Source organism: Lissotriton vulgaris, chromosome 2_1, assembly GCF_964263255.1.
Source record: "Lissotriton vulgaris chromosome 2_1, aLisVul1.2, whole genome shotgun sequence".
Lineage (NCBI taxonomy): Eukaryota > Metazoa > Chordata > Amphibia > Caudata > Salamandridae > Lissotriton > Lissotriton vulgaris.
The window spans coordinates 195,941,143-195,962,794 of record NC_141687.1 but is presented as its reverse complement, the minus strand read 5'-3'; the positions used below and the strand labels follow the sequence as shown (position 1 = coordinate 195,962,794).

The window sequence follows — 21,652 nt, the reverse complement described above, 5'->3', positions numbered from 1 at the left end:
CATACATTTTTACATATATAAAATGATACATACACAATTTTATATATACATATTTTAATATATACATTTTACATATGTATATAATTAGAAAAATTGTTGGGGTTTCACTTACCTTACATATACTTGCCTTTTAAAGGCATGCATGGGACATGTATATGCGTTGTAAAGATACGCATGGTAAAGGCATTTCATAATAAAGGATGTGTGATAAAGGCATGCATCGTAAACGCATGTGTTGTAATGTCCTACAACCACTGAGAAGTAGAGGTACTCTCCCTTTTAAACTTAAAGAAGAGCAGAGGACCAGTACCCGACAATATCTGCCTATTTAAAAGGCTGAGCAGAGCCCCTATCTTGGCTGACCTGGCGGTACTTGATGCGGCCTGCCTTTCATGGAGTCTTTACTCTCTCACCCTCACATCAGCTCGTGCAGCGCTTCTGAGAGGCTGGAGAGGAGGCAGTTTGTAGTACGTAGGTGCAGGAGGTGATGGCCTGCCTGCTTGTACACTCCCCACATGTAATCACCTCTCTCATGTCTAACTCTAGTGCGAATCTGTTCTATCCTGGTCTCTATGTGTTCATGCTCTGCCAGTGAGTTCCTCCTAGAATGATGTAATATGGAATGTTGGGGGTCAGAGATTACAGTTGGAGAAGGGCTGAGCAGCATCCTGATAGGGCTGGTCTTGGACTGAGCATTTGTACTTGTAACTACTCCAATAAATACTCCTGAAACACTACAATCTGTCTGGACCAACTTACTACAATTTTTTGGCGACGAGTTGACTCAAGAACCTGAGTCTGCTACTACTTCAATAAATACTCCGGAAACACTATAATCTGTCTGGAACAAGTTACTACACAGTCCAGATCACATTTTATGCGCGATGGTTCCCAAGTCTGACTCTAATTCTGGTTCAAGACCCTTGTACTATCTCTCTGAGGATAGTACAGGGCCCTACTCAGCTCTCTCTCTCCTGCCCCTACTGGACCTTTGGTTTGGGGCCGAACTGATATCTCTGAGCATTGAAATGGATAGTGGATCCTTCCAGAGGTGGCAGTGAGGTTGGTCAAACACCTGTACCCTCATACCTCGCTGTTTATCTGAGGGTGAGGCCTAGCCGCGTGTCGTGATTACTGGGCCTGCACCAGGACTCATTCAATTATGCAGGCGGCCACTGAAGGCCATTACATTACTTGCGCTTGGAGATGCTATTGGCAGCGGTGACTGAAACAGCCAAAGCACAATGGATGTGTGTTCGCAGCAGGGACTTCACCTAGGGAGGTTGACAAAGCAGTCTCTGATTCTTAAAGCAACCCGCATAATAATGAAAAAACATTGGCAGCGGCTGAATGCTGCAGCTGAGCATGCCAAAGGGTCGTTCGTGTAATGGAAATCATTAGAGGAACGGCCCTTTGGCTTCCCTGGCAATTCATTGCTGAACCAACGTGTCTGGCAGTGCACAAAATAACAGAAGGGAATGCTTTTTACAGACACTCCAGGTGAGACAGAGAAATGAAAGTCTCGAAAGTGTATTGCATGTACCTTTCTCTCATAAAATAGTCTCTTCTGCATTCCAAATCAAGCAGTTCCTTGGTGGATGAGGGGATTGGGAGGGGGTAAGGGAATGCCTATGCCATAATCCACTGTGAAGGGTGCAAGGAAGAATAGCAAGCAGCTATAGCATTTAACCAAGTACAGTGACAGCCTGTCTAGAATCCGGCCTTTTAACCCCTTCGATGCTGGGCGTGTGCGGATGACGAGCTAAACTCGTCATGTAACGCGGCTTTTGCAAAAAAGCCGCGTAGCGCAAAAATTACCGCCGCAGCGATGCGGTTAACACTGTGTCCTGCACCCAGAAGCACAAGCACTTTATTGTCCTCGAAATGGACTGCACTGATAGCAAACTGAGACAGCCTGTCTAGAGTCAGGCCCTGTTAAAACTGTGTCCTGCACTCTGAAGCACAAGCCCTTTATCACCCTGGAAAAGGACAGCATATACAATGAAACTGAGATCGATACAACCTTTATTTAAGAGTAACATTTGTAAAAGTACAAGACAATGGCGTACATAATTTTATCTCTGAATGTTTTTATAGTGTGATTTTTCATTAACTGTACAATAACCTATTATTGTTATTATAATTCCCTGTGTGGAGTTTCTGGATTTCAGGGGTACGGAAACAGAAGGAAGAAGGTCGAGCAAATAAGCAGGGAGGGGGAACTGAATATGGAATAAAGTGGGCGGCTGTATGAGGGCGTGTGATGTCCTGTCCTCCAGTAACCAGCTTGGATTGCTGTGTCATCAGTATGGCAAGTCAAATTAATCTAGGTACAGGAAAGGGCTAGATAAGTCAGCCTCCCTCCCAGTTAAATCACTAGTATGGCAATGTTGGCTGCACCTAAAAGTGCTCAATGGCAAGGTCCAGACAAGGTCCTTTGTATCTAGCAGAGCACTTCACATAGAACGATTTGGGTTGGATAAGCATCTGGTCTCATGTCCAACCATTGTATGTGCTGTTGCCGATGTGTTGTGATGCTTGTTTATAAGAATCTTGTGAAGAAGGGCGGATACTGTTTCCATAAACTGCTTTCTGTTTCTGTGTCGAGCGTAACCTGGGAATTTCTGACCACCCCCCTCTGTCTTTTGTGGGGGTGAGAAAGCTCCATGTCTTGCCATTGTTGCCAAGTATGTATCTTTTAACACCATTGCTGCTTGAGATATTCTTCTTCTGTGCTGAGGAACAATATAAATGGGTGTGGTCATGACGAGCTCACCTTCTGAACCTTCACCCCTTTTTAAAAATCTTTCTGTACAAACAAAGTTTGGAGTTTGGGTAAATAGTGAAATAGTCCCTGAACACCCACCTCACTTTCCTTTTGCCATAGAACAGTCAAAGAAAGTTTGTTGTTAGTTTGTCTTTCGGTTCAGTGGACTCAGATTCCTATCATCATTTACTAGTGCATCTGTCTTCAACCTGTAAACACAGATCTCATTTCTCAGGAATGCTTAAGAGCTCTGGAAAGCAATTCGGAATGCTTATGATCTGTAGTGCCCAGTTTTCCAAGACATTCTTCTGGAAGGTCAGTTTTCCAGCACATCCGCGTCATCCTCCTCTGGTACACTCAGATGTTCACTGCTCTCTGCTTGTTTCCCAAACTCTCCAGCTGTAGCCCAATTTCATTTTGATTTCTGAATATTATTCCAAGGATATCTAGCATTTTGCTTCCAGTTATATTATTGCTTCCACTAAGCTGTCATTTGTAGTGATGAGAAGACTGATTTTCAAGTCGCATTCTGCGATCAGTTCCCATGGTGCTGTGTCTTGAACAGTTCTATATTTTAAGATAATGTAATTAAGAAAGAAATACATCTTAACTAAAAACAAGTAGACATGGAATAAAGACAAGCTGATAAACACAGGTAGCAAGGAATCCTGCCAACTCATTATCATGAAGCCTAGAAACGGCAACAACAAAGTCCTCCTGCCCAGACGACTAGCAGAACCACACACTCCTCCGCTTAACTCTCTACGGTGGTCAACACTCCCTCCCTACCATCTGCAGGGATGGCAAATGTCTTTGATGCAGCCCCAGGGAACTGTGAGAAGGGAGGTAAACTCATTTTGGTAAATCACAGAAAATGTGAAAACAAACTCCAGCTCTTGTGGATCCTCCCCTTCTTAGCCCCAAAATGTCCCTAAGAGTAGCGACAGAGTTAGCAAAAACATACGCCCTTACGACAACCCCGTACCCTCCCACCTCCAAAATCCAGATAATCACAGGAATTGGAAGAGTAAATAGCCCTCCAAGGGCCACCAAACCACCATCACAGTGCATCGTATTACATATGCCCCCCCCAGCTGCCCAGAAGCACGCTTACATCAGCAAGATGAACTGTATGCTCATAAAATGCAAAGTCAGCAACCAAACATACAACAGAGCTAGCTGAAGCCATTATGCACCACAACATTGACATCACATTCATCACAGAAACTTGGCTAAATGAATCTTTCTATCCGATCCCTCACCGTCTAGTCCCCCAGGCTTCTCCATCATTACGAAGGACACAAAAGAGCATCATGGAGGTGGCATATCCATCATTCACAAAGACAGCATCACCATGACAGAAACAAACTCCCTGTCCTATCCCACATTTGAATATCTCAGCACCACCATAACGCTAAAAGACAATAAAATGGGGAAATACCACCTCCTCTACCACCCGCCAGGAAACAAACACACCTTCGGTGAACACCTGTCAGATCTGATAACACACTGTTCTTTCTCTAATGACAACAACATAATCCTAGGTGACTTCAACTTCCATTGGAACAACAAGAAGGACACTAATCCAATCCCTTAATGAACTCTTACTCCGCAAAAAGCACAGTCAGCACTGCAAAGGACCATCTCTAGGGGCCATTATAGCCCAAAAGGAAGTGATAAGCTTTGGCAACATACAGTCGACTGGACAGACCACCACATCATTCTGTTTTCACAACAACCAAATCTAAACACCTCCTAACCGATTTTAAAAAACTCTCCTTTGGTCCAGACACCTCAATCGGATCCTCCTAACTGACCCGGAAGAAAAAAAATAGCTTCTCTACTCCCCCCCCTTTACACAACCTCACAACAGATGAGCTTACAAATCACTACAACTCGATGATAAAAACTGCCCTGGACCAGGCAGCTCCCCTGAAATTAAATAGGATCAGAGACACTACCTCAAGAACATGGTTCAACAAAGACCTCAAATCAAAAAGAGGATACGTTTGAGCTGCCAAAAGAATCTGGAGAGCTAATCCAGCCACCTCCACCAGCTCAGAACCCAGAAAATACAAAAATCACATCCTAAAATAAAAATCCATTTTCTTCCACAATATGCTAGACAAAGCACAAAAACACCTCTAAGACCTCTTTTACAGCATCAAACAACAAACCACCAAACATGCTCCCCCTCTCTCAAAGGAACGCTGCAACAACTTTGCCAAATTCTTCAATGACAAAATCACAAAGACTGAACTCTCCCTGGACCACCACACAAGGACTTCTACTACCAACTCTTCCCCTACAACAGAGGTTAGCACAACCCCAGACCACACCTCTGCCCCTACAACAGAGGCCGCTACCCCATGGACCCCGGACTCTACCAGAGCTCAAGTCCCTGGACAACACTGAAGAGTTGGAATATGTTCAACCCACTCTACAAGGAGAACATATCAATGGTGATTGCAAGATCAAAGCCCCCTCTCCCACTACGCAGACCCACTCCCAGGCTCCCTGGCTAAAAGCCTGAACCATTCCTTAAAGCCTCTACAGACAAAGATAATAAACAGCTCCTTGAGCAACGGGGCTATGCCTGACTGTCTCAAACAGGGCCAAATCATCCCCCACTTAAAAGAGAACACATGCAGATCCGGAGGACTTCAGCAATATCAGGCCAGTCTCCAACATTCCCTTCCTGGCTGGCTAAAATTCTCGAGAAATGTGTTCTCTCCCAGCGCAACCAACATATTGACACCAATATCCTACTTGATTCACACCAGTCTGGTTTCAGGGAACAATGCAGCACTGAAACGTCGATACTGAATATAACAGATGACATATACAAATCCCTAGACAGAAACAGATGCTGCATGCTCATCCTCCTAGACCTATCAGCAGCCTTCGACACGGTCCACCACAAGCTACTTTTGGACTCACTGCAACAAGGAACCAGAGCAGATGGCACAGTTCTGTAGAGGTTCGCCTAATTTCTGCACAAGTGCTCCCAACTAATAGAAAATAAACAACTCAATGTCCAATATTTCTACCATCACCCGCGGTGTCCCCCAAGGTTCAGTCCTCTCTTCGCACTTTTCAACATCTTCATGGAGCCCCTCACCGCAATACTCAGACAAGCAAACTTTGCCTATCACCTTTATGCAGATGACACCTAGCTTTACTTGGAAATATCCTCTTTGAACAATATACCCCAGCTTAATGCGGATGTATGACGGTACAACGCGTACCATTACAACGCGTCCCTTTACGACCCAGTTTTAACAACGCAAGTCGTTACAACGACTTGCGTTGGGGTGGCGCTGATAGTGAATAGTTTAATTTACTATTCCAACACCAGTCCCCGTGGATAGTAGGGAAGGTGTTGGATAGTAAATTAAACTATCCCCTATCCTAGAGCGCCCTTCAGCGAAAGTTGTTGTAATGACTTTCGTTGTTAAAGCTGCGTCGTAACGGTACAGCGTTGTATCAGTTACGTTGCAAAGGATGTTTCCCGCTTAATGCAATGCTCATAAAGGTTCAGAACTGGCTATTGCAAAACCACCTCAAACTCAACCCAGAAAAAAACAAAAAATTTTGTTTTGTCCAACCACGGTCAATCACCACAGACACCAAACAACCTGTATGCCCTGAACTGCAAGCTGCCTCTAGCAGACTCCACTAAATCCTTGGGAATCTCTCTGAACTAAAGTTTCAACATGAGCACACACATTAGGTACACAGCAAATGCTGCATTTTATAACCTAAAGATCATCAATAAAATGGAGCCCTTTCTTCCACCAAATGACCAACAAATCTCCATGCAAGCACTCGTTCTATCAGCCATGATTTGTGCAGGTAACAGTGTTATGGGGGTGGGGCCGAATGGGGGAATTTCGAGGGACGATGCCGAGGGAACATTAATTATTTATTAAATTTTCCCACAGCATTGTCTCTCTAAATCCCCCCTTAGCCGGCCCCACCGCTGTTACCTGTATGGACAACGACTGGGTTCTATCCAGACTAGACTACGAGAATGCTACCCTCACAGGCACACTGAAACAATACTTAGCCCCGCTGAGAGCCACTCTAAATTCAGTAGCAAGCGTGGTCACTGAAGCAAAGAGATATGATCACATCTCACCCTCTCTAAAAAAGCTAAAATGGCTATCCAATCGTAGCCCAATGCTGCTTCAAAACTGCTTGCCTCACCCACAAAGCTCTACACACTTGTAAACCAGACTACCTCACATCTAAGTTCACAAAAGCAGGCCAATAGAGAAGCTCCAACACACTTCTTCTCATCCTCCCTAAAAAAACAAAAAGCCATCTCTTACTCTTTCTCGGGCAATGCACCCAAATGCTGGACTCTCTCCCAGTACGTATCAGAACTAACCCCGCCTTTGTGAGCTTCAAGAGGCAATTAAAATAACTCCTCCTTAATCAGCACGTCAACCCCCTGGGAATTGACTCCTAAAGCACACAAGGAAACAACCACATTATAAGTATATCTCTCCCAAGGTCATTACAATATTGGGAGACTCGTCATTACAAATCTACTGTATTGTTATTGACTGGTCATGATTAGACTCCCCACTCTACAATCATACTGTATTGTAAATGACTGATAATACATTACGGTGTTGTAAGGCCCTCTGATACACGTGGGTCCTGCCAGCGCAATATAAAACTCCTTAAATAAATAAATAAATGTAATATGTGACGTTATAAGCAATGCACGGCAGGGTACAAGCTATAGTTAGCAAAGTAATTTATATCTGGTGAATTTCTGAGTTTTTTAAACTTTAGAATGGTACGTTTAACTGACATTTTCACCTATTTAAAATAACATGTTAACCTTTTGTTTTTTTAAATGAATTTCTATGTTTTTTTTGATTCAGACGTAACTATAATACTACTTTATCCTTAGTTTTTTCAGTAAATGTCAAGGGTTTTTTAAATGTAGAAGAAATTAATTATTACCAGACAACTATAATGTCCGTTTAACCTTTGGCGTTGCCAGTGAATTTCAAGGTTTTTTAAAATATAAATTAAGATATTACTACCATACCTAACTGTATGTACCAGTGCCTTGGCTACGTAAGGAAGTTTGACTATCTGGAGGGACTGACCTCTCCATAAAGACCTGTGTACAGGGCGAAGACTGTGTGTAGTAGGGTTTGGTGAGGAGGTGGGCTCTTTGCGAAGACCTCTGCACGGGGCAATGGCTGTATGTAGTAGAGTTTGCTGAGGGTGTGAACTCTCCACAAAAACCTCTATACAGGGCGTAGGTGGTTCGTAGTAGGGTTTGGTGAGGGTCTGGACTCTCTGCAAAAACCTTCGTAAAGGGGAGTTGGAACTGTGCTTAGTAAGTTTTGGTAAGGGAGTCAACTGTTTTCAAAAATCTTTGTACAGGGCGGAGACTGTGCGTAGTAGGGTTTGATGAGGGAGGGGCCTCTCTGTGAAGACCACTTTACAGGATGAAGGCTGTGCACAGTAGAGCTTGATATATTTTTTTATTTTTACGTTTTTGACCTGTGGGTCCACACGCAGGACTGGGCTAAATCCCACGAGACTATTATAACCTTTTACATTTTTTTTTCAAATTCATGGCCTCAGGGTGGCACTCCCTCACGAAGGGCTAGTAGGGGGTCAGGGTATCCATACCTTGCCACTCTTAAGACCTTTTTTTCCAGGACTAAGTGAGTGAGTACCCGAGTGATTTAACCCCTTAGCTGCGGCGGCTATTCCGCTGCAGCTCGGCGCTCCCGTACTCGTAACGGAACCGCTCCGTCACGAGCCTCGGGTGGGCTGTGCTTGTGACGGAGCGGTTCCGTCACGGCCACGCCCGCTTAATAAAACACACCACGCAGGCGCAAAATCAACGCCGCTCAGGCACGGCGAGCGGTCCGTGACGGAACCGCTCCGTCACCAGCACAGCCCACCCGAGGCTCGTGACGGAGCGGTTCCGTCTCGAGCACGGAACGGGTTAATGGTCTCTGCAACATTTTTTTCTCCATTGCAGCCAGCCAATCACATCATCCGATCCTGAGGGATTCCCAAGGGAGACCCACGGGCCCAGTCAAATAGATTGCCTTCTTTGCCCACGTGGTCCTGCTGGTTCCTTCAGCAACAGATATCTATACATTTTGAACCTTAATTCTCAAAAGTGGCTGAACAGAAGTAAACCAACTCACAAAAAAGCCCTCTTTGTGGATAAACTTCTAGCTTTCTGCCACATTGGGTGGAATTCTATTCAGTAGTTTTAGCTGCATTACCACCCCCCTTCACCGCCTCCCCTAGCCCCCATTTTTTATTCACCCATTTTATATATATAAGTATATACATACATTTATATCTTTCTCAGTTTTGTGGGTGAAAGTTTCAGAGTTATTTTGCGTAATACTGACATTGTCACCGTTTTCATTTCATCAGACATTAATTCTCCGGTTTGAATATTCTGACTGAACCTGAATCATAATTTTAAAAGCACAGTTCTGTTTTCGAAAGCATAACGTTCTGCTTTTCGGCGAGGCGTGTGATATTTCAAAATCTAGAGCGGAGAGGGATGCGGTATGTAAGCTATTAAGAGCTTTCCTCGTGAGTTGATTTGTAACCTAATCGGACGGGAGCTTGCATCGTGATCTATGCTTGTTGAGGACATATTTAATGACATCTGTCTCTTGCGCACCCGGAGGAAGAAACCACAGCCCATCTTCCAGTGGCTCTGAGGGCAGCCTCCTGCCCCGCGCTCGCCCCATAGAGTGCTGAGATGGGTGGAGGGCTCCTGCGTCCCTGGGGGTTCGTGTCGCCATATGGTCCGTCTGGCTGCCCGGTGCACATCTGCTGCTGTCCCGCAGAGGCGGAAGTGAGGGGAATAACGGGATCTGACATTTTGACAAGTGCACTTTGGCTCTGCTAAGTGCATGGACATCACAGGCCCCCAGGGAGATAGAATCCATGCAAAAAGCGCCGTGAAGTTAAAAGATTGGACCTGAAAGGCTTTCTGTCGCTGTATGACTTGAATCACTAAAATTGTTTTTTTTATAGTTTTTTATAGCGCCAACTCGACCCGAAGGCATTGGAGCGCTTAGCATGAGCACTCGTTGTGTTACACAAGTACACTTGATTCTGTATGCTGTAGCATTCTTACCTGAATGCAGGGCTTAAAGTGGGCCGGGTCCTGTCCGTGCTCAGCACCAGGAGGTCTAAAAAACCGGTGCTGAGACGGGTCTCTATTGGGCTGTCCATTTTTGCCCTCACCGTCGGGGTGAATTTTTTTTTACTCTGCTGCAGTGCCACTCATCACTGCCTTTGATGTAACTTCAAAGAGACTCGTTATAGTTCTTTCATAGTCTCATCATTTCAGAACTGAAGCATTTTCAATATTATATACAAAGAAGCCATAGTTGTTGCTTATTTAACTTATGCAACTAATAACCATTGACAAAGCTAATAGCCCTGGCTTCTTGTAGGTGTAATGTTACTAGTTGTATTATACATCTGGATGCAATGACAGAAGCGGCGTCCTTAAATACATCGGCCACGCCCCTATGGGAGCCCCCACAGTTTTTCTATCCCACTTAAAGCCTTGGAGTGTATATGTACATCCGCCACTACTGCAGCTTGCAACAATGAAGAAACATTCTGTTCACATCCCTCCTTCTCTCACCGTTGTCTCTTCTCCCTGTCTCTTTCGAGGCCGCTCCTCTCCATCCCTTCTCTGAGGAGGCCGCCGTGGTGTGGCACAGAGCACAATGGAAGAAACCAACTCAACATAAACTACCAACTAATGCTGACGCACCGCTGCTAGAACCCCCTTCTCATGGCGCAATCCTTCTCAGGAAACATCACCAGAATACGGAACTCCTTACCCTCGACCCTACGCACCACCACTTCTTCTGAGGGTTATCTTTAAATAGGAGCTGAAAGCTCTTCCTCTTCAAAGACATTTTGGGTAGCTTCTCTTCCCCCGTTTTGACCTCTCTGGTTTAGTCTCGCCACTGACTATGCTCCGATATCCATGCGACCTGTTGTTATACTGTACTGTATCAACATCTTTGGACTATATACATTTGTACTTTATGTAAGGATCCATCTATAATATATAGCACTCTAGCACCTTTGGGCAATGTTCGTGCTATAAAAATGCACAAATAAAAAAATTAACTGAAGGTGCTGGACTCGTAGGGAGTCCAGAACTGATGACTCCTGCCCCTAACATTGTAGGACTGGGTGCCTCATACCATTTAATCCTAAAATGCAAAAGATGCCTGCTGTCCAGAAGCACCAGAAGCAGGCAGGTGGTACCAGGGAGGGGTGCAGCCCCAGAGCTGGGCAAGAGCTGATGCTGCGGAGGAAGGGTGGGGATTACTTTTAAGGCCAGAGGAAGAGCTGGTTTCATGCCCTTGGTTCGGCTTGCATGATAACAGTAGGAAGGTTAACAAAATCAATGGATGGACTATATGTGACGTTTCAGTGCATTCATAGCCGTTGTGCGCCATGCTGACTGATGAGGGTTATGAACCCGAAACCGGTCCCAGGATGCTTGTTACAGGTCCAGGGAAGGCATGGCTTGGCTGGACTGTTCCCATGAGGCACAGGGTCAGACTGATTTGCATATGGCCATGTCGGAACTGGGGTGGCGGAGTGAGCTAAAGAATGATGATGGATTAAACCCAGATCAGTTGACTGGGGGTGAGTGCGTGCACTGTTCAACACTCCTTCCATCGTCCCCTTTGGTTTTCACATGGGTGTGGGGCAGGTTGGGGCTGCGTCCCCAGGGGCATATCTTGGTCGATAGGACCGGGACAGGTGTAAGCATCAGATTTTCCGACAATCACGCTGGGACCTCATGTCAGTCGTTATATGAGAAGCAGCGCATGAGGGGGCTTAAGGGCCAGTGGAAAGGGATACATAATGCAACGAATTTTAGTAAAATAACCATGTTTTAAGACTTACAAAACAGACATAAGTGTGTGCGTGTGTGTTTTAGTCTGGGGGAATATTTAAAAACCCCAGATGAAATCCGAGCGACACCTTTCCGTTCCCATCTGAAGGGTCCTGTATCCAACTATTTATTAAACAATACATTTATTAGGGGAGGTGCAACACCCCAACCTCCCCTCCCTGAAGCTAAGCCCCTGTGTGCACCATTCTTTATATCGCCTCTGTCATGCTGCATCTGCCACCCCCGCTCTCTCTCACGCTGTGCCTATGAGGGAGCCCTATGCCTGCTTTCAGAGTCTGCCCCATGGCTGCGGGTATTGATGGCTGAGCCTGGCAGAGGTGCTGACTGTCCTATTCCAGGAATGGTCCGGCCCTGGGGAGCTGGGCAGTACTGTGCCTTGGGATGACGTCAAGACGTTGCCCACTGGTGTTGTGTAAGGCTCAGACTGAAGCCAACACGTGTCTGTGGTCAAGTGTGGCAGCCTGCACAGATCTGAATTTAAATGTCCTCCTGCCAATATAGCGAAGTCAAAATAAAGACCACCAACATACTCCGAAAATAACTACATTTACCTTCTAGGCACATACATATAAACAATAATAGATCTAAACTTAGCTACCCCTACCTTCACGGTGTTCTGGAAGAGGGTAATTTTGCCAGGATATGTTGGCCGGTTGATATTCTTTGCCTTGCTTCTCTGACATTCAGACATTTGAGTAGGAGCAATGAAAGCTGAACTCAGTCAGTAGAAAAGTCAAATGAAAAAGAAATGCCCTTTTTGAGACGCTGCCTCCTGGTAAATCCATTTTAAATTGCTTTCATGTGGCTGCTGCCCCCGTGATTGTGTGTGCGAGTGTGTTGTGTTGGGCTTAGTGTGCTGCACTGTTTGCATAATTGGCCCCCGGGTGCTACCTTTTCGGCGACTTCTCTGGAGCGGTCTCTGTGCATGGATGCTGCGAGACTGCTGTGGGTGTGGCTGCTCTGAGACCTCCTCTTTGAGTGGCTGCTGTGAGACTGTTGGGTGCTGCTGCTCCGAGGCTGCCTGTATGTTTTGCAGCTCTGAGACTGGCTGTGCGTGACTGCTCCGAGAATGCTTCTGTTGCGCTGCTCCTCTGAGACCGGTGTGCAGTTTGCTGGGAATAGCTCAGTCTACAGCTGCTCTGAGACTGACTCTGTGTCTAGCTCCTCGAAGACTGCCAATGGGGGCGGCAGCTCCAATACTGTCCTTGTGCGCCTGCTTAGAGACTGTGCCTGTGCGCGGCTGCTTGGGCGCGTCCCCTCTGCGAGGCAGCTTAGTCTAGAGACAGCCTCCTTATGCAGATGTTAGTAGACTCAGCCTTACTGATTAGAGCCAGCCCCCTGTTGTTCTTCGATGTTAGTAGACGGCCTCCCTTAGCAGTTAGTTGGAGGCTGCCTCGGTAGGTGTCTGCTTTAAAACTGACCCTCTACGCTGGTGCCTTGCGACTGGCTCTGTGTGTATCAACTGTGATGCTGCACCCGTCTGCGGCTGCTTGGACATTTATTCAAAGTGTGACTGTATAGAGACCACCACTGTGTGTAGCTTCCTAGAGACTGCCTCAGTGTGTGGCTTCCGAAGACTCCCTTCCTCTGCAGGTCTCTGGAGACGGCTTGCCATAGCGAGGGGTGAGTGGCTGCCTCACTCGGTTGTTTCTCCGAGACTGCCTCCGTCTACACTGCTTTGCAACTGCCGGTGTTTTGCGTTTTTCTGTCTCTGCCTCTGTTTGCAGCTGTTTGGAAAATTGCCTCTATTTATAATTGCTGTGAGACTGCATGTAGGTGCATCTGCGCTGAGACTCCTTCAACGCGAGCTTGCTGTGTGTCTTTGATTGCACCTGCTCTGAAAATGTCAGTGTCTGCAGCTCTTTTGAGACTGTCTATGAATGTGACCGCTCTGAGACTGTCTATGTGTGCGACTGCTCTGAGACTGTCTTCATGCAAGCCACTCCGGGAATGGCACTCACTGATTGCAGCGCCTATGTCACCGCCTCTTCTTGCAGCCTTGCACCTTCTTGCACCTCTGTGTGCAGCTGCTTGGCCTCTTTCACTGTGTGCAGCCGCTCGGACACTCTTTCGGTGTCCCTGTCAGAACCCCTTTTAGAGGACCACGGAGCAAGCAGGATTTGCTGGGCCCAACTATGGTGGTTGAGACCTTTTACTACCGATGTCCCGGGGTCTGACCTACTATGGGTCCTGAGTAACTGTGCCAAGCACTACCTATCTATAGCACACTTGACTCTCAGTGGTAGCACTGGTGGAGCAGTCCATGGCACTTTAAGGGGGAGGTAGGTGTGAGTCATACCAACAAAAAATACTGTAAGTTCAAACAATAACATCAATACGGTGATTGTCCCGTCAAATACTTGTTTTTATGAAAAATCTGTGTGTTATAATATAAGTGCACAAAGTATAGAAGCAACACACTAAGTAATGACCACAGTTTCTTAACCCGTTCCGTTGGCCGACACGAGCACTACCTTCTGGGTGCTGCGCACGACTGTTGGCTGACGCAGCCCCGCCCACTCAGTAGAACGCCCGCACCGCGGTAAAATGTCCGCCACGGTAATCTGGTTAAGGTCTACATGCTAACGTCATCCTGAGAGGTATCCTCAGTCCCTCCATCCTTTTCTAGTGAGGCTGGCTATTCCCCAATCGACACTGCAAATGACTCCCAAATATGGTACGTTAGTCCCTACATGACAGTTTTGGCTGAAGAGTCATCTTCAACAGTGTTATGTGCTGATTTCATGCACAACCCCAGCAGGTCTGCCGGCCTCAAACAGTCTTACCCAACCTGATGGCAAATGGCAAATGCTGGAAAACCAGAGCACATCTCTGTGGTCTCTGATCTCCTCATGGTGAGGTTCCTTGACCTCTTACAATCTTTCTTTGAGGATGCATCATGCCTCCTTCAGTCTCAGGATGGGCCGCGTTGGTGTTGTACGCAGCTGCTCTGTGGGTTATCGCAATTTGTACGTGTTCCCCACCGCAACTTGGACAAGACAATTCAGAGCAACGGACCTGCCCCCACAGTAGCCCCATCCTTGTGCACAGGGGTCACCGACTAGCTCTGCACAAGGGTTGTGGCGCTTTATGGTGACCCACCACTAGGCATAGGGGGTCACCAACAGGTTCTAAACAAGGGGGACAAGCCTTAGTACATGGTGGTGCGCAGTTGGCATATGGGGGGGGTCGCCGACTGGTTCTGCACAACGGTCATGGCTATTTCTTCATGCTTGCCACCAACTGGCATACTGGAGTTGCAGGCTTCATCCATGCAGCAGTCCCAACTGGACTGGGCATCTCAAACTTTGCTCCCTAAGATCCATTTGACAGGATCTGCCTTGGACATCGCTTTCTCCAGGCCTTCTCCTACTCCTCACAGGGTCCACTTGTATTGGCAGGTACTCCGAACGCTAATGCTCAAGGGTCAGGCCAAGTGGTCTTGACTGCCTGCGTGATGGATCTTTACCCAGCATGCAAACCGTGGTCCCAAATCCTTGTTCTAACTACTAGAAGTCATGTTGATCTCTATTGTTGAACAGTGCTGTTGAGCAATTTATGGGACTCATACTCCCACCTTTATACTCTAATTCCAGACCCAAATGTGATTTAGTGTCTGATCCTTTGAAATTCAGGCTGTGGGTGTCACCTCCTTTAAAGTGCTCTCTTCTCTGCGCTGCCTTTTGTCAAAGACGCAGTCTGCCACAGTAAGACTGGCTCCAGTTCTGACTGATCCACAACACTGGTCACGGCAGTAGGCTGGCATTACACCTGGCACTCAGCCTGCACTGAGCTATACTTCATACATTTTCAAATGCTTAAGCCTTCCTAACACGATTCCCTCTTCCACAGTGCCGGCTTTATCGGTCTCACCATCTACCTGACAATGAGCCCACCGACCAGTAACTCTTCCTGGAATCAGAGACCTTTAATGTGTTCAGAGGATGTTCTTCTTCCCTTCCTTCAGTGTGTGTGTTCCCACCACAGCCCTCAGGAATGTCAGCAATCCATGCCTTCTTTCTAGGGATTGTAGTCCTCACCTACACTAGCCTCTTCAGACCCTATCTTCCAAATAGGGAGCCAACAGGCCTTCATATTACGTACCATACACCGGTACACACATCCTAGCAACCCATGCAAGTATCACACAAGTGAGTTAGGTGCACAGCGACACAAACTTTACATGAGAGGGCCATAGGTACCCCTCCGGTGATACAGGTGCAAAGGGCCTGTTTTCTCTACTGGTCACTGTGAAACACAAAACAAGTGTGCTGCCACCACTGTGCTTGTGTCTTTCAAATCCAGATAAGGGCTGTTGACCTCTGCCACTCTGAGGGTAGCACTTTGTGGGCCCCTCCTGGTCTAAAAAGACTACATTACCATGAGACTGGACTAGGCTTTGGCACACATGCATGATCCGTATCTAAACATGACCAAAAATCATTACCAAGGGTCTAGATATCCATGCAGCTGGTGCACTAAGGGCAGGTGTCAATGTTTGGCATCATGCTAGGAACTTTTCTGTCCAGAGACTGCATAGGGTCTGCCTCATTGTATGGCTTCTTTAATGCTTCCACCCCCCATGTAACTGTCGGAGACTGTCTCCCATAACAGCTATTTAGCGACTTCCTCCCCTAGAAGTTAATCCGAGATTGCTTGGTCTGTGGCTGCTTTGAGACTGTGTTCGTGGCAGGTCTGGGACTTCTTCTACTTGTGTCTGTTTGCCTCCATTCATAATTGCAATGAGATTGCCTCCCTGCATACTTGATCTGAAACTATCTCTACATGCAGTTATGTGAATGCTTTGGTCAAGCATCAGTGAGCTACGGCAGAGCATTGAGGGTGCACAGCGGCCTTGTCCTTGCTCTGGCCTGCCTTGCTTTACATCAATATTTACAATAAGCAAAGCCTTAAGAACATTGGTATTGAGTCTAGTCCTTCATACTCCAATTTGAGATAGAGATGCCAGGCTTGGAAATGATTATGAGCTTTATTTAGAGATTGGCAGAAAGGATACTCATCCATTCTATGTTGCTATCCCATCCACTCTATTACAAATGCCATAGTCTATATGGCACATGCAATACAGCAGATGGTACATCCATCATATTTGTGATGGAGTATTCCATCTGAAGACAGCGGTGTACAACTGTTACCACGCATTTTTTACCACGCACTACACGTACAACGCAGGCATTACCACGCATACCATTACAACGCATTGCGCTGGGGGGGCGCTCTAGGATAGGGAATAAGTTTAATTTTATATCCAACACCTTCCCTAGTATCCACGGGGACTGGAGTTGGAATATAAAATTATACTTACCACTATCCAGCACCTCAAAGCGCTATGCGTTGTAATGGTATGCGTTGTAAATACCGCGTTGTAACGGTATGCGTGGTAATGGTATGCGTGGTAACGTCATACATCCGAAGACAGCAAAAATAACACTGAAGTGGACTAGTTCGCAATATGAAGTGTAATGGTTTGCTACTACTACTATTGGGAGCAAAACCTCTGTTAAATTCCCCTCACACACTCTAACAGTGTCATGCTTCATCATAGGGGCACTCTGGCTCCTAAAGGCCAGGGTGGGCTCAACCATTTTTCAGGGAGCTTTTGTGAGAAAAAAGCAGAGGGTATCCCCAGGATTCAATGGTCCTACAAACCTATGCTTGCCAACATGTTTCACGCCAGGAGGACAGAACCGACCAGGTAGCTGAGCGGGACCGGATCTTTGACGACTGTTTGATTACAAGACCGTCCCTCTTCTCTGTCCTCGTGAGAGGCGTGCAGTCCTCCATATTTTGGTTGGACACTCCTATATTGAGAACGCCTCTCTTAGGATAAGTATATCCATATGGCATCTGCCTGATAATTTGAATATTGTTCACATAATCCTTTTAGTTTTAATGCGGCAGGGAGGGATACCACCTTCTTTTGTGCCCTGATGAAAGCCATGGACCTCTAGGGCCTCATATTGGCTGAAACATGTTGGCATGCATGGGGTCATAGGACCATTGAATCCTGGGGATACCCTACTTTCCTGTTTTTAATAACCATTATCTCTCGACATTAATGGATACCTGGAGTTGATGGTGGTTTCTTAATCTTCAAACCCCCCCTTGCCTTTTCTCACAAGTGCTCCCTGAAAAAAATGGTTGAGCCCACCCTGGCCTTTAGGGGCCAGAGTGCCCCTATGATGAAGCACGACACTATTAAAGTGTGTGAGGGGAATTTAACAAAGAGGTTTTGCTCCTAATAGTGGTAGTAGCAAACCATTACACCTTATATTGAGAACTAGTCCACTGCAGTATTATTTTTCCTGTTTTCAGGTTGGGTTTGATACTGATTTGTTTGTGATTACTGATTGGGAGGATGTATCCATTCGCCCTTCTCTGTTGTGGAAGTACCTCTCCACCCTTAAGGCCTTATGACCAGTATTGTACGGAGCATTCCATCTGCCAAACTCTAAATAAGGCTCGGGCCTGTGAAATGGTCAGTTTGCTGACCACGACACCACTACACAATATGATGCAGAGATTGGTTTACTGACACTGTGACGTTTGCCACCTTGGGTTGGTTGTGGTAGCCAGTACAGTCAGTATGGAGCACTCTTCATTCTCCCGTGTCCTCCAGTTTCTGCTACAATGTTTACCTCTACTCGGGTAGACTTGGAACCCAAGATTTTTTCCTGGTGCTTCTATACCATTTACCACATGGTTGATCATTAGAAGACTAAGACATTTTGAGTAGCTGTCTCAATTCCCACCTACAGCGGGAGCCAGACAGTGTTGTTTATTGTGTTTTTCCCCCTAAGTGTTTGCGAAGCACTCTGGAATCCCAACTGAGTATAATGCCAGTGCCACGAAAAACCCATGAATAAATAAATACATTTCTGCCATCAGGGTTTCTTGTGAGAAAGAAGTTTACCTAGCTAATGTTTGATATTATGGATCTCAAAAATGAAAAAAAAATATTTTGAAAAGCGTTCTCAACAAAATTCTTGCAGTTCAGAATAGTTATATAGCATTATCTATGGTGCTGCCTTTTATTAAAACGAAATTAGAATGTTTGCACACAGTTCATAATCTGAATAAAACTTTGAAATACTAAAAGCTTGTATTTTTACCTTACAGGTTCAGGTTTCTAAATTGATTCTCAAACAAAAGAGGAGACGTGGACTGTGAAGTACATCTATAAATAATTAAAATTACTTTGAAAATAGGTCCTTGAAGAAAATTCTACATAATTTGTAAGGAGTCGAAGGAGAGACTATGGTGTGGGGAATTTATTAAAAAATGTTAGCCTCACCTGTGTGACTGGAACTATTGGGATTGTTTGGAAAGCCTGTGTCCATGATGTATACATGTGAAGGAGAAAATGTTAAATTGTTCGCCGGTGTCGTGAGAGTTTGAATTCAGTGGTAGGGGTTGATGGTTTGGATCATGGATAGGTGGCTACTCACTCTTTATTGAAGAGCCTCAAACGCGTCCTAATGGAAGATGGAAGTGCTGTATGTAGCATCAGACGGTAGATGTAATGTTTTACTGTTGGAGTGGTGACCTAAAGGAGGAGCGCTGATGCATTGCGACACGGGTAGAGCTGCATGGACAAGGACAGTGTTTCAAATAGAACAAGGTTACTCCGTTAGGCACAAACTATTTATTAGAATATTGTTCAGTGTTCATCATTTCAGATTTTTGGGGTATTTATTTGAGGTGCCAGATGTGGAACGGAGGCTCCAGTTGAATGAATACACGTTAGACTCCTCCTCTCTGTTCACTCTGGCGGGTGTGGCTACTAGGATCATTTGATTTGCACATTTATGGCACATGTGATGTGTCTGCCATCACATTCTGCACTTTGCTGAGCAGTCTATGAGATGAGGCAAGCTTTTGTTGCGTATAAGGAGACAGGCCACCAGTTGTGAGTTGAGAGGAGGCTGCATTTGCACTATGTAAGAGGAGAATGTCTTTATGGTACATGAGAAGTATAAATTAAATGCTCAATCCATACTTTTAGAATAAGTTATGTAATATAAAAACGCATTGCAAATTCTATATATGTAACTCTAACCTCTAGTATCTGTAGAAGTCTTATGTACTTACTGTCATTCTTATGTGAGGTAAGAGTTTATCTGTTTGTATCTTTTAAGTAACTCCTCTACTCTGACGTCCTTATGTAATGTAACTGGTTCTATTGCAAAGCGCTCTGACACCTTTCGATTTAGTTTGTGCTATATAAAAATGCATAAAATAAAATAAATAAATTCTCTTTTAACCCCTTGGATGTGAGTGGCTGAAGGATAAGGGACTTCGTAACTCGATTTTAGGATCTGTTGAAGGGTGGGATGGAAGTGGGATGCAGGTGTACACACCAGGCTGACACCTTCCAACAGACTTCAGACAAACTTTCACCTCACAGACATACGTTCATCCTTTTATAGTACGCATCACTATTAAGAAATTGTAATGCTCGTTACATCACGTATCGCGGTTGTGGCTAGGCTAGGACGGAGTCCAAATCACATTATGCTGTGATCATTGTTTGCCTGGTTCTTTCTGACACAAAATATCTGCTGTGTGTTGTGGACGATTGAATCCTATTTTTGGAGCCTTCCTTGATTTGTGACTTTTGACTCTTATTGCACCGGTGTTGTAGCGCCAATGGGAAGCCTTTAGTGATATGTCAGGTTACGCTGGACACCCAAGAAAGCTGGTGTTGAGCAGTTCTGTACTTGCTCATCCTACAAGAAGAGGGAAGACAATAGCATATGAAATGTAGGTCCTTTTAAATCTCCATTAAGCACACTAGACTCCCCAGGGTGGTCAATGCACATAACTTGAAGCCGCACAGAAGGAGTATGAAAATTGCACTCCTATTGCGTCTTCAGTTCCTTGGTCATCTCAAATGCATGCACGTTTTAGAAGCTTGCATCCCAGTGATGCTATACTGTTAATGCTGTTATGCATCTCATGCCCATTCCACCAACGTGAATCACTTGTACAAGAACTGCCATTTGAGCGTGAAATGTGTGTCTTGCATACACCATAGCATTCCAGTGCATTGGTGCAAAACCTTTAGTGGCCCTTAGTAGGTGATGTGAAAATTATAGCATCCTATATTTTGTGGCAAGGTCACTTTTATGGAATCGTCCCCTGGTCTATTTTGGATAACCTCTGACAACTTCCTCTGTCCCCTTAATTCAACTTCGATAATGCTGGATGGCAAAGTCAACTCTTCAGGCCAGTAAGGGTAGGAGGGTGCATGCCACACTGTCAAAATCCTAGGAGAATTGGAGTTGACGTCAGTAAAAGAGAAAGAGCAAGAAATGATTACAAGTAATACAAGTAAGGTATGAGATGCATTATAATAGTCTTTATTTAGAGTGGGTGCCGTGGAATTAAACTAGATTCATGTATTTACATGGCAGTGAAGAGATCTAAGGAATGTAAAAAGAGAGGCTTTTAATGTTAAGAAATGTAAAAAAAGAAAGGCTTTTCGTGTCCACCACATAACCAAAAAGGAGATTATCACTGCAAAAAATACAGGTTGAAGCCCGTTGTATATTGTTGCCAGTTGTAGAAGTGGCTCCTTTGCACATAGACTGCAAAATTGTGGCTTGCGAGCTTATAGGCATCCTAGTTCTAGCCTGCTGGAATACGTACCACCCACTGAGACACTTTGTTTTTCCACTAGCCTGTTATTTCAAGCGTACAGCTGCAGACCATGAAATAATTGATTTTATTTTTATCTTGGACTATTTTTAGTTCAAGGTTCATCTTTCACTTGGGAGCACCATGTATTATGTGAGTTATTTGCATGTAATATTCAGTAGATGTCTTCAATAGGCAAGGCTATGAAAATACAGATTTCAAAGCAGTGTCGGCTTGCCTCCATCTGGCAGTGCCGT

The 21,652-nt window shown here is 45.4% G+C and overlaps 1 protein-coding gene across 1 annotated transcript in view; it reads left to right on the top strand.

Moving 5' to 3' along the window:
• The window catches only part of TMEM132E (transmembrane protein 132E), a 1,029,855-nt gene that overhangs the window by 328,613 nt on the left and 679,590 nt on the right, over positions 1–21,652 (top strand). The gene's annotated exons all lie outside the window — the stretch shown is intronic.